Here is a 14,185-nt window from a genome sequence, read left to right as displayed (position 1 = left end):
TTCAGGGATACAGTATGCCAATTTTTTAAAAAACATAGACTGTTTTTCTTTGTGTGTGCTGTTTTTATTTTAGTAATCTCTACATCCAATTTTAGGCTCAAGCTCATGACCCTGAAATCAAGGGTCACATGGTTCACTGACAGATCCAGGTAGGTGTCCCTGTTTTTGTCATTATTTTTAAAAGATTTTATTTATTTATTTGATAGAGAAAGAGACAGCAAGAGAATACAAGCAGGGGGAGTGAGAGAGGGAGAAGCAGGCTTCCCGCTGAGAAGGGAGCCCAATGTAGGGCTCAATCCCAGGACCCTGGCATCATGACCTGAGCCCAAGGCAGACACTTAACAACTGAGCCACCCAGGCACCCCATGTTTTTGCCATTTTGTATAGGGTTTTAGGTTGCTTACAATTACAGGGCTGCTAATTGAAAATCTGGGTTATTTCATTCTTACTCGATAAAAGGAATGCATACGAATATAGTAAAACAGACAAGCACTTTGCAGAGACTAATTTATAAGATGGATGTAGCACAAGTCCTCAGTTGAGGCCAAGGCTTTGATGCTGACTTTCGGTAGACGGAGAGCCATCCATCTACTATCACATCAATTCGACCTAAACAACCTCACAGATCTGCTTGCTTCCTTCTGCCTTCTTGACTCTTATTCTCTTTCAGACCACCTCCATCTCGCACCTGAATCACACCATGCCTCAGTTTCTCCTTGCCTCCAGTCTATTCCCCACACCGCAACCACAGTGCTGTTTCCAAAGTATAAATCTGATCATACCTCTGTCCTGTTCAAAAACCTCCCGGTGCTTTCCATTACTCTTGGGATCAAGTTCAAACTCCTTAACCATGATCCAGTATGATGGAGTCCTACACCTCTCCAATCTTCTTTCTCCTTCCTCCCCTATCTCTCCACATCCAGGCATGTTGGCCCTCTCTCTAGCCCTCACGTAGGAAGTCCCAGTCCAGCATGGACTGTTCTCTCTACTGGAAGATTCTTCTCTCTCATTCTTGGGAGAGCCATCTTTGTTTGCTTTTCCTCATCTTTCAGGTCTCAGCACGGATATCACTTTCTTGGAGAAACCTTCTTGGTGCTTCTCTGTGTGCCCTGTGGCAACGGTTGTCTATCATCACCCCACAGGCCTACTGCCCAGCTCTTACTAACCTAGAAGCTCTGTGCGGTCAGGATCGCCTTCCTCACTCTCAGGCTCCCAGCATAACACAGTGTCTGGCACAAAATAAGAGTTCTATAAATACTTGTTGAATGAATTAATTAGAAGATTATTTATATGGTAAACCCAATACATAATACATACATAATACATAACATGGCAATGTAAAACACTATATTGTGCATACACATACGTGTGTCTAATCCCGAAAATTATTTTTTTGGCATTGCAACACACTAAGTGAAAGTGGTTCCAGTTCTAAAGAAGTTAAAAACATTTCATTTGGGTTTTCATTTCATGAATTGCAGAACCTGTGCCAATTTTCTAAGCAAACTGCTGTAACTCTGTTACGTGAGATGGTGTGGGGGAGAGGGCTTTAAAAATAGCCGACCGGATATCCCTCTTGGTGGCTTGGGTTATGTAAAAGTATTTGTGTTAAGCCAATGTCTCACAATGGATCACTGAGCTTTGAAAAGGCTATTTGGGATCCCTTTTTCAGTGTTAAATATCTGCTTATGAACAGAATCAGACTGAAAATCTCCTAGAGAAAGGGTACAATATCCAAAGAGTTATCACTTTATAACTCCAGGTACTGAAAAGATTCCCATGTTAATACTGAAAGTGATTTAAGAAAAATAAAGTCCCTTCTCAATTCAGTGAGAAAGAAGCCAGGATTCCTATAAAGAAAAGTTGTTAGACTTGGGCTTAAAATATTTTTCTATTAGAGCAGAACAGAGAGTATCTGGCTTTATTAAATATTTACTTTAGTTTTCAAAAAGAAGTAATTTGGGGACATTGTTCTCATGAAGACTACATAAAAGCAAGATGATAGGGATTGTTTTCTGAGAGTCTGTCATGGACTGAATCCTTGGGCACAGCTGAGTGAGTCAAGTAGATGAGTCTGTTGTCCTGTGCCATGTTCTGACCCAAAAGCTATATACAGGCGAAGATGGTATGATTAGCTGGACCAGGAAAATTCTCTCTCAAGTGGGGAATTAGGTGCTTGGTAGTTGGAGTGGATGCCCAGACCAATAGAGAGAAGGCAGAAGGGAGTCAATCTGGTAAAAGAAGTGAATGAGCAGAAGACATGAGATAGGACACACACGAGTTAGGGCATGAGCTCATTGGTTAGCTGGGGCAGAAGTGACAGAAACAGAAACTTCTACTGAGTTATTACAATTCCTGCTGTTGAAGGAACAATGAGATAACTTGGTCAATAAACATGCATATTCCTACAGTAACTTCCATTATCCATGAGACCTGCCTCAAGACTTAGATTCCAATTTCTCTTCTTTGGTGGGTGTGTATACCTACCAAAAACTTGTTTCTTGAGATATCAGAAGAATCTCTGTTCCGCATCAAAAAGACTCCTCCAGATAGAGATATCCAAAACAGCATGTGGATTCAAGTGGTTCGTACACAACAATTCCTTGCTGTCATACTTTCTTTTGGGCATGGCCACACCATTCAAAGCCCCTTTGTGCAAAAGCCCTGCCAGATTCACCAATCTCATCCCAGTTGTCATCATAGTCATCACTGATGGACAATCATCACCAGCATCCCCCCAGCCTTCCTCCTATCCTTCCTCCCATTTTCTCAGTTTGCAGAAGAACCCATGTGGCATCTTGGAAACTCAGTATCTGAATGGTTGCTGGGATCCTTGATTCATGAAAAAGATGGGGAATTATTCTGTTATGCTGAGGAAGGTGTTCTGAACTTTTAAAGACATTATGGCACCTGGATTACAGGACAGAAGAAATGCAATGCATTGCCAGTCACCTGCAGTTTGGCTATGTGTCCTGAAAATGTCTGGGACATGTGAAATAAGTGAGAAGACCTTCGATGAGAAGAGTTGTTCCAAGTAGTTTCTAACTAGTTGTTCCAGGTGGAGTTTTCTATCCTGTTGACAAGCATCTAAATGTATGATATAATCAAGAACTAAATTTTCATTTTCTCTACATTTTGACTCTGCATTGCTTGTATTAATGTATTATTTAAGTTTTCTGCCAAGTGTGTTAAAGATACAGTGAATACTAAATATGGGGCTGATTCTTAGTTATTTCTTGATGGGTTCAAAACTTCTTTGAAGATATAAGTTAATTTAACAATACAGTTGGATTTTTGAATATACGTTTGCCTGGAGCCTTTTCTAAAATGCATCTGTTTTATATAGTGAATTACACTGACAACGAAACACTAGGTTTTGTTTGTTTGTTTGTTCTTGTATTTTTTAATGTTTTATTTAATATAGGGCTCAGAGAATTCAATAGATGGTAGTGCCTAGCGTCAAGCTCAGTACCTGTCATGTTGTAAGCACTCAGCTTCTACCTGAAACACTAGTTTTTATTTCCAACTAAAGTAATTGTATTTTTCTTCAACCTTCACAAGTATAATTGTTACACAATGTGTTACATAGATGCATATATATTTTACATTGTCCAAAACACAACGAAATAATTAACATAAATATGTGGCAAAGTGAATCTATAAGATAAATATTAAAAAGATTCTCAAAGCTGACATATGAAAAAGAATTAGGAGGAGAACCTCTCATATTCTCCCTTGTGTCCTGAAACAAGGACATTTATCTTATAGAATATCTCTCAAAAATGCATGGTCTACACTCCTCCCATGGCATACCAATCATATTAAAATCTACAAACAGGGGTGCCTGCTTGCTCCCTTAATAAAACCCAACTCAAGAACATCCTACATTGGTAGAGAGGAAGAATCTCCTTGCAAGAAGAAGTAGCTTGACTTTGTAGCTTTGTTTTGGGGTCAATCAAAGTCAAATTCCCCTTGAAATGTCTCTCACTATGAGACTAGAAGCACTGATACCAACATAAAAAACTAGGTTGGGGCAGAGAGGTTGATACCACATCCTCCCCTTAATTCCTAGTTGGGCAGTAGAGACCATGGTTGTCATCATAGTCATCACTGATGGACAATCATCATCAACCAACATCACTATCAAAACAGCCAACATTGTTTGACTTATTTCTATGTAATATGCCTGATGTCAGTCAGTTCTAACAATAACAGAATGATGGAGATTTAATAGAGGCCTGAACATATAGTAGAAGTCATATCAAATATTCCCTTCTCCCTCCTCCAAAAATCTTTACCAAAGGAATAACTAACACAAAACCAGTCACAGTGATTTTCCTTGTATGGACCACTCTCCAATTTTGCTAGAGTCCTCCCTGGTCAATGTGGAGCAGACCCTCTGTAGGAGAAGCTGACTTGTTCAACTGTGGGAACTCTTTCAGTGACTGGTCTGGGATTCCAGGATCCGGAGGATGAGGCCCAGAGAGAGGCAGGCATTCCCTCTCTCCCATCAGTCTGAGACAGTATTTCTACAAGAGAGTTTGAAGGGCCTCTTGTCCCAGAATCATCTGAGATATGATGAGTGAAGATTCCCATGAGTATTTTGTCAGGAAATCTACATTCTAAAATAAGTTCCACAAAGGACTTTTTTTCAAGACTAAAGTTTAAGAATTAGTCTAAGGCTTTCCTTCTGAATTTAACTTCTCTTTTTACTTCTTGTCAAATGATGGAATAGTCTTCCTTTTCTGTGGGGACCATAATGATGCATGGAGTAGGCCCTTACCCTCTGGTCTCAAAAGGGTCATTTATGTATAAAAGAGGGAAACTGGTGTACTGTATGATACATAAAATGAAATCTATTCCTTCCACATTTGAAGATGAACACAGTATCTTAAACTTATATTTATATAGCTCCTCCAGTAGGAATGACTGATTTGCCGTATATACAAGAGCAAAGATGACTTGTAGGACTGGCCTTCTCTCAGACAGCTAGATGTCAACCAGTCCTTATGAGATTTTATGTGATCTTTGTATACTGACTAATAGCACCATGTACTAACTACCTGGGGTGATCCCTGAGAGCCCTGTGGCAAATCACCTTAAGCTACCTGTTCTTCATTTAATCAATGATCAACCAAACCTTGCACTTGGCCAGAGCTCTTAATTTTTTATAATTTGACTAAATCCACTTCTAAAAAACAATTTCAACCTACTGTCAAAAGTTCAGTGAGGCAGCTATGCAGAGTAAGGGTCAAGAATGTGTACACCAGTTTACAGAGAATTTTTCCAAAATGTGCAGAATGAAAAGAACAGGATTAGACTTTTTTACATACTTAAAATGCTTTATCTGGTTAGTATGTTTCTGTGTATGAACTTGAAACATGCTCAAGTTAAATTATTTAAAGCAGCTAAAAAACAAACACAAATATTTCTGGAAAAGAAAAGACAGACCTCACAAAGTGAAAGACGAATTTCATGACAGGAGACTTAGAAATGAATCCCTAAAGGTGGAGGGTAGCAAAAAGTTTGACTGGATCCTTCTTGGTAGAAAAGGCAAGGACCATAACTTCTTGAGGGGCCTGGATGAGCAAGGCAGAGAGAGGGCTGAAACCAACCTGATGAGTGAGGTTACCTTAATGAAGGTCTAAGTCAAGCAGTAATTCCAAGTTACATCTTCTGGGAAGACATAATAGTTCAACAGTTACCATTTCTTCTACACATTGATTGAGTCAATCTTGATTTTTACCTGGTCTGGCACTCTTACTAGAGACATTCAAAACAGAAAGTGCCTCATAATTTGGTGATGAGCAATGATTAACCAGTAACTCAGTTCTCACATTCCCCTAGTCCATCTTGGGTAACTGCCAGATCAGTTTCCTAGCAAGAGTTCACCCGTGTGCACTTTCTGGCCTCAATCTGTTGCTCCTGAAGGGAACTTTCTCCTCACATGTTAATATAAGAGGCTTCTTGGCCAGGAGAGAAGGTTGCTGACCCACCAGTTCTGCCGGCCAGACTGGTGTCTGGATTCCTGAATCCTTGCCAGGGTTCTTTGGTGGCAAGCAACAGAAATTATTTAGGCTAACTCAATGATAAAAGAGGAATTTGTTGGAATGACATGGGGCAGCACACAGAAGTTGAAGAAAAGTTCAATAAACAGGCATCAGAAAAGACCAGCCTCAGGGCTGTTATGAGGATCAAGGTACAAAAACTAACGGAAAGTTTTTCAGGGCACTGCTGTCAGGATAAATAAGCTCCTTGCATTTTCAGTTGAGGATCCAAATTCCTGGGGGAGGGCACTTACTGGCTCAGCTTAAATCATGTGCCCACGCCCTTGGCAATGAAGGGATGATAGTTCCCTAAAGTAAAATCAACATGCTACCATCAGAGAGGGACAGGGGACAGATCAGGGGGGGGGGATAAAGCAGATGTCTTACTGCATTCTGTTTTCTGGGGTCACCTGGTTTCCGTGTGCCTGCCTACTGACCTTGGACTCACTGTCTTCTCTCTGTTTAGGTCCTTCTAGCCAGTTCTGATAACCACCAAGTTTGAGTCAATCTTCTACCTGGCCTGACCTAAAGTCTGAAGTCAAATGAATTCCAGTGAGCCTTCTGATTTGTATTTCCCTTACTCCCACACACTCCTTTTCTCTGGTCTCTGCTTGGAACATTCAGATGTTCCTGGGTTGTCAGTTTCTCAGAAATTCCCCAGATTCACCCTGTTCTTATGCTGGTCACTGTTATCCAGGGCTCTCTGGCCCCAAATGCTTATTTTAGGCAGAACAATTCAAGCTGTTTATATATATGTACTTCCAAATCTTTTAGAAGTGGCAAAGCAAGCAAGCAAGCAGAGAAATAGAACCACTCTACTTCCTTTGGAAATGCAGAACCCTTGAGAATCTATTTATGCAAAAATGACTTCAAGTATGTTCAAAAGTCAGATCTTTCAAAAATCCAATGTCAGTGAGTACAATGCCACAAGGAACAATTCTAATTTAATTTATGTTTATTCCTGTTGGCAAGCTGATATAAACAATTAAGACAACTACTTTGTGATACCATTGGAATCCCACTTTAAAAAATGAATAGCCCAACTGATCTCCCAAGTGTGCCATAAAAGACTGAAAATGAAAGACTTTCGACTGCAGGGTTCTAATAGGTAAAAACCCAGATGTTGCTTTGATTGACTATTGCCAAATATCACCTCTCACCGCAGCAATACATAACTGAGCTCCTAACATGTCAGGCACGGTGCTAAGCATTTATATACATTATCATATTTAATCATCACCATATATACGAACTTATAGGCTATATTATTATTCCCTTCTTATAAATAAAAACAAAGCTCAGCAAAATTAGCCACGGATATGCAGCTAGTTAGTTCTTGGTGGAGTGAGTTATATAAGGACTGACTTTCTAACTATCTTCTTAAATAAGTTTGTGAAAAAAAAAATTGTGCACAAGGGAAAGGGTTCTCCTAGTAAAAATGGTGAAAAATGAAGGATTTAAGAGTTCAGGGAGAAAATATAATTGGAAATAAGAATCCCTTGATTTTATTTAATGTGTGACTTTGTTCAATTCTTTTTCTCCAGAAGGCCCCAGATACAGACCACTGGAAACCACCGCTGGGCCGTGGCTCACTGTGGTGGTTTTGATGAACACCATCATCTTCAACGTGCCTGTAGAATTAGGAACTACCCCTCCAATGTCAGAAACACAAAGCACTGCTCTTCCTCATAATGAAGAAACAGGAAAACTCTAGGCCAAGAAAAACTTATCACAACAACAACAAAGAGCCCACTCTAGCCCAAGTCAGTGATTTATCCAAACGAGAAAGGACAGCAGTCTCATATGTGAAAACAAGTCTGGTTCTTGTGAAGTTTTTCTGACAGCTCCTTTCTGGAGGTGAACTGTACGAAAATAGATTCCCAAGTAAATCATTTACAGTATGCTAGTGGTGGATGTTGAGAGTACTTGGTATTAGTCTTCTGTTTTTATATCAGAGAATGTTAAATGCATTGCATTCATGCTAACCTGATTAAATAAAGGGCTCATGAGTAGTATGTGTGATGAGGTTCAAGAGGGGTCCACGTAGTGTTTTGTTGCGATAGGTATGGTCAAAATTTCCAACATTTTCCTCCTTTACCCCCTCTGTGGGTCTTAAGGTCTTTTCTTCATTTCAATTTATTTTTCTGCAACCATATTTGCTTCTGAGATTATAACGTAGCCACTACACAATCTACTGAGATTGTACGATAATGCTTATTAAGTTACTGCTCAGCTTGACATAGGAAATCAATTTGACTTTGATGCCTGGTTTAAGCCAAATGGAAAAAGTAGAGATAATGCGGGGGAACATTTAATAGTCATAATTTGGTCCTTTCTTATCTTTTTCAAATACAGGCTTTTTGGCATGGATTTAGAAGAGATGTAACCAGTTTTGGCACACAGTGCCCCTCAGCTCCCATTAATGTTGGGATTGAAAACTAGAAATTGAAAACTAAACTAAAACCAAAATTGAAAACTAGAAAAGGAGTAAGAGATTCTAGGTCCGAATGTCATCTGCTTGTAAGTCATAAAAATGGATGAGAGAAGCAAGAGGAGATGAGGTAGATGGAATGATGCTGGGAGAGAAAAAAAATGCTCTTAGGCTTATTGATTGGAAATGGTTTATTTTCTCCAAATGACTGGAATGATCTAATGGGGTCATATAGTAATGGGGTGTCATATAGTAATGACTAGTGGGGGTCTTTGAGCCACGCCTTTCCAGATGCAGAGCTAAGAGTAAGGGATGAGGGAGCACTGAGAAATGGTAAACTGATTGAGGTGAGAGTCTTTAATCTGTCTAATGCTACACTGACTCTAGGTCTGTAATGATTTAAATAACTGGTAAACCATATATATCTATATATATGGTGTGTGTGTGTGTGTGTGTGGCCATTAGTCATGCATCTCATCATCAGCTCTGTGTTCCAAAAAAATCGTGGCTCTATTCAAGATGTTGTTTGGATTCATTCTTGAGTGGAGCTGAGATCAGTAGAAGTAATAGGGGAACAGGTAAATTATTGTAAAAGTAATGTTGGGGAAATTGACTAGTTTGGGAAATTTTAAAAATTTAGATCCTTGGCTCAGGTCATAAACCAAACAATATTTTGGATTAAGTAAAAAAAAAAAAAAAAAAAAGACAATAGAGTATATATAAAAATATTATCTCTAGTTATATTTACATGATAGCATTTGGCCTGATTTTGTTTTTTATTTTCCTACTTACCAGTATTAAAACTATGCTTATCATCTGACAAGTAGAATTTGTGGTATAAAAAAAGAAAAAAACTATACCAGTTGATCTAGTTAATTATTTTACTATAAAAATCTTTTATAAAGGTACATGGGCAAGAATTCATCATAGCTTTGTTTATAATATCAAAAATTTAGGTTAAATAAACCTAATCAGTATATAAACATGATGGAATAATATGGAATTATTTGTAGAAGATGTTTAATGATATGAAAATATAATAATATAATGTAAAAAAGCAGGATACAAATATACCTTATACTATATGATCTAATTTTTATTACAAATATAACAAAAGATTAACACTGGCTACCCTCGGGTTCTTTGATTAGGAGTGCTTTTTAAAAACATACTCGTCCATATATAGTGAATGTTCACAAATAGGCACAGATTACTTTTATTGTTAGGAAAAAAAGATCAACATAGAAAAAATATTTTGTTTAGTCTGATAATTAGTTCCAGCGTCTTCATCATCAAACTTCCCAAGGAGCCATCCTGTTTAGAGGATATTTCAAGAGTTTAGCATAGTGCACTGTACTTAAGGTGTTCAGGGAATGTGCAGCTGGTAAATTTACACTTTCAACCCTTGGCTGCCCATGACACATTAATGGGAGCTGAGGGACAAACTGTGTGCCAAAACTGGTTGCATCTCTTCTAAATCTGTGCCAAAAAGCCTGTATTTGAAAAAGACAAGAAGGGACCAAATTATGATTATTAAATGTTCCCCAGCATTATCTCTGTAATTAACAGGTATTTTAGGCGAGGTGTTTGGAAAGTCACCACGAAAGTGATGAAATCACTGGATGAGTTTTAGCAACAGTATTTACATGGGGTGGTGCAAGGTAAACACACTGTTCATTTTTTAATGGGGACAGTGCTCAGGGAGGATGCCATTTCTGCTGATGCTTCCAAATAATGTTATTAGAAAATACCAGCAGCAAAGAATGCACTGAATAGTATTTTTGAAAATAAGAAACTCCTTAATACATTCCAGGAAGTTGATACTGAGTCACAAAATAACGGGAGAATTAAATGTGTATAAGAAACATTTGGACTATTGCTTTTCTGATATTGAAACTCATTCCTGTCTCAATACTGCTTGGTATTTGTAGAATGCCAAATGTGTTTGGTTAAATGATTTATGGAGATGGGGGGGGACTGGATTTATCTGCCACATTTTATGGTTGAGGGGAATTCAAGAGACTGGCCTCAACTGTCTCAACAGTGACTCTCGGATGGTGAGGTGTCTCAGATGTCCTTGTCTCCATGACTGCTTTCCTGGGGTCTGGGGATACTGCTCGTTTGGGTCACGTGGGCTCTGAATGTTCTATCTCTGAAAGGCCTGAGCAGTCACAGTGCGTAGGAGCTCAGAATATTCCATGACGCCACGGGCACATGCAGCGCTCAATCAGTCCACCTCTTGGTGGACCTCTCCAGAGGATGCGGGCATTCAAGAGTGTTGGCCCTTTCTTGGGCATGCCGTCGGGCTTCTAATCCATAGGATCTTGATCTCACGAGATTTCAGATATACTACTGTTCTTAGTTTTGCTTTTGTTTTTTGTTTTTTCCCCTTTTTGGAACGGATTGTGGATTGCTTTTTTCTAACATGGCAAAATAAGGAGAATCCCACCCATGTGTGTAAACTCTGGGGCTCGACTAACTGAATGCTGATGAGGACTCCGCCAGGGGTGGAGGCTGGAAGCAGTGGAGGTAGAAGGACCGACTGCCAGCAACTCTACATGCTACGTCTGTACTCATTCCAACATTTTTAAGTTCCTTATTTTGAAGATAAGCTGCGTTTTTCAAGCCACTGAAATCTTACTACTTTCTGGCTCTACTTGTGACATGATTTATTGTCATTACACAATAAAGCCCACAGGTTCACTGTTCTGGACATTTAACCGATCTTTATTCCTTCTCAACTCCACCCAAATTTTGCTTTTCAATATCTGGCCTATTATAGCATATCTGATTTTATTGTTAGTGTCTGTGTATTTATCTAAAGCCTTCATTTGGGGCCATTCTCCATGAGGGCGGGAGGAACCATGTTGGTTTTTCCCACCTTTTCCCCAGCATCTAGCTGAACTAGTGGGTGAAACATTCAACATTTCACCTGAAGAATAATGTTTTGCTTTTATTCTTGTGCCAAAGGATTCGAGAATCTACTAATTCTTTATTGCCTTTTTAGATTTAGTGTTTAAAATAAAATGTTGGTCCAAATCCATAAACCTTCATTGAGGACTACTAGTGGTCATGCCAAGAGCTGTTATGCCAACAGCTGAAATAATAAAGAGGCATAAGATAGAACACCTGTCTTCCAGGGGATCAGTGGGGGAAGCAAGATGGAACTGGGTTAAACTTTTTCTAGACTGCAGACTTCTTCTAGACTTTTTCAATACTTTGGTAAAGTATTGCATTGACGTGTTGATTGTAATGGGGTAACAGTTTCAGAAATCATTCTTTCTGAAAAAGCAAAACATTTTTAAAACCAATATTATTTCAAATAGTGCTTAATTATTTAAATAGTGAATAAAGTGATATCCGATACTCCTTTTTGATCATCTGGAAAGTTTGGGTAAGAAAGAGTCCTACTAAAAGCCCAAATAACCAGAACTCCCAATTCTAAACCTACTTTCTCTACAAATCTGATGAGTTCTCTTGGTTCAGACTCTTACCAGTTAATCAGGAATGATACTACTTTGCCATCTTATTCAGAAATGCACAAAACCAGACATTTGGTAAGAAAGCATCTACACACACAATTACTTCAAATATGATTTTGCTACATGTCAGTCTTCAAGGAGTTCCATTATAACCTTACTTCTAAACAATGGGAAATACCCCCAAAATTCAACAGAAGGGTATTACCTAAATAAGTTATAGTACCAACCTACAATGAAGTGTTCTGTAGACTTTTAGAGATATACTTGTAATAATTAACAACTCAGAAATTTTTTTCCAGTCCATTGTTAGGTGAAAAGAGTAGAGTAAAAAAGAAATAATCACATAGAGAATAGAGAATAGTGATCATCTATGGGTAATATGATTATGGATCATTTCGATTTTTAAATTTCTTTTGGTAGTTTTAAATATTTTCCAGATTTTGCACAACACAGGAAACTTTTTTTAAAGCTAGCATGTGAATGAACATTTCAGCATTCCTGATATCATACATAAATAAACAGAATAAAATTATCCTATCATCTAGTTAAACAAGGAAGATGAATATTAACCTTGTTGTTTTGGGCCTCTGCAGACATACTTTGACATTTGATTCAAGGGAAAATATTGCAGATTTCTTGAGGTCCCCCTTGTAGAACTTTTTCCTTGAGAAGTTCATGTAACAACAAAATATCCTGGTGGGAAAAAAATCCAGTGACCTGACTGTTTTGTCTACATAATGACAAATCTCCCAAGGTTTCTAAATACACTTGAATTCCTTTTTAAACATTGGGATCACTTCTCTAAGAAACGAAGTTGGAGATACTATCTAATTAACAAACATCAATCTTAAAGATTAAAAATGGAAAATTCCTAACTTTCCCCAAAACTGTCAGAAAAATAAAAGATCTTTATACAGTTAGGATTACACTTTTTAAAAAAACAATGAACTCATTGCAATAATACCAAAATATGAGACTACGAAATACTCCTTAAATGCTTTATTTATATGTGCCTATGCAATGCACATATATACTACCTACAATGATGTGTGGAAATATTTTTTGACAACTTGATACTGTATGTACAATGCATCAGACTGGATTTTTAACCCTCCTCTCATTGTATATATCATTATCAAGTTAATTGCACTGAATCAATTAACAGGGACAGATTGAACAACTTCTCTGTTGTTCTCCATTTCTCTCTGACTGCCAAGCCAATGGAAAAAAAAAAAAAAAAAAGCACCACCAAGACTTGCTTCCCGCTCTGTAACCTCTCCTTTACCTAGGCTGGGTTCCCAAAGAGAACAGTTAGCCTTCTCCATGTGTCAGTCATACAAGTCTTTAAAATAGAGATTATGTCGCCATTCTTTTGAAATGCAGTGCCGTCCCTCTACACCTTAGAAGAACTTTACAGTCCCTACCAAGGCTGGCACAGTTCTCAGACAATAACATCCAGGAATGGAATCTCTTGGGGACCTGGTCAGTATGCAGATTTCAGTCGGAGTGGGTTTGGAGAAGGGATCAACAGGACCTTCTGTCTTGCTAACCAGCACCCACCAGGAGGGGAAGCTGGTGCTGTAGGTCCTCTGAGTGAGGAGCTCTTCACCTTCTTCTGGCATGGCCTTCGCTTCATTCTTCGGTTTCATTCTTCCCCTGCTTGGAGCCCTCTCGAGCCCAGGACCTTCTCAGCTGGGACAAGGCCCTAGGCCTCACAGCCACATCTAACAAATTCAAACCTGTCCCAGTGAGGTTGAGGAGAGGATGACAGACACGCCCACAAGGATGAAGGAAGAACATTTTCATCACATCACTTTACACGTGGGCCCATTACCAAGTTACAGTGTGAATTCATCACTCATCCATTGCTAATGCAACAACTGTCTTTTGAATAGTACAAGTACACTACCTTGTCTCTTTGTCGTTAAAATATTAATCTGTTAAGTGCAAACATTAAAATGATAGGGTGGTCACCCACATACGATCCTGTGGACTTATTTCAGGTTACCCAGGGAGCAGTTTCCCCTCCTTAATCAGGGCAACCACCATGAGCCTGTCTCCCTCTGGGGCATCCCATCTCCAACCCACCTTTAGCAAAATACCCAGAATATGTATTCCCTCATGGTGAGTAAACAAATGCAACATTTTCTTTTCTTTCTTTCTTTCTTTTTTTTTTTTTTCTAAAACTTCTGTTGGTCTTGGTTTTATTCTTTGACAACCCAGGA

The 14,185-nt window shown here is 38.7% G+C and overlaps 1 protein-coding gene and 1 long non-coding RNA gene across 3 annotated transcripts in view; one reads left to right on the top strand and one right to left on the bottom strand.

Annotated features, from left to right (window-relative positions):
- COL4A3 (collagen type IV alpha 3 chain) overlaps positions 1 to 14,185 on the bottom strand; it is a 124,494-nt gene that overhangs the window by 101,066 nt on the left and 9,243 nt on the right. The window lies entirely within an intron of this gene.
- On the top strand, positions 6,513 to 8,079 carry LOC132013613 (uncharacterized). The gene is made up of 2 exons (XR_009403045.1): positions 6,513 to 6,599; positions 7,592 to 8,079. It is a non-coding gene; the product is annotated as an uncharacterized LOC132013613 (long non-coding RNA).

The sequence above is a fragment of the Mustela nigripes genome, chromosome 3 (genome assembly GCF_022355385.1).
Source record: "Mustela nigripes isolate SB6536 chromosome 3, MUSNIG.SB6536, whole genome shotgun sequence".
NCBI classification, from domain to species: Eukaryota; Metazoa; Chordata; class Mammalia; order Carnivora; family Mustelidae; genus Mustela; species Mustela nigripes.
The sequence above is the reverse complement of the archived record's forward strand: the minus strand, read 5'-3'. Positions and strand labels throughout refer to the sequence as shown.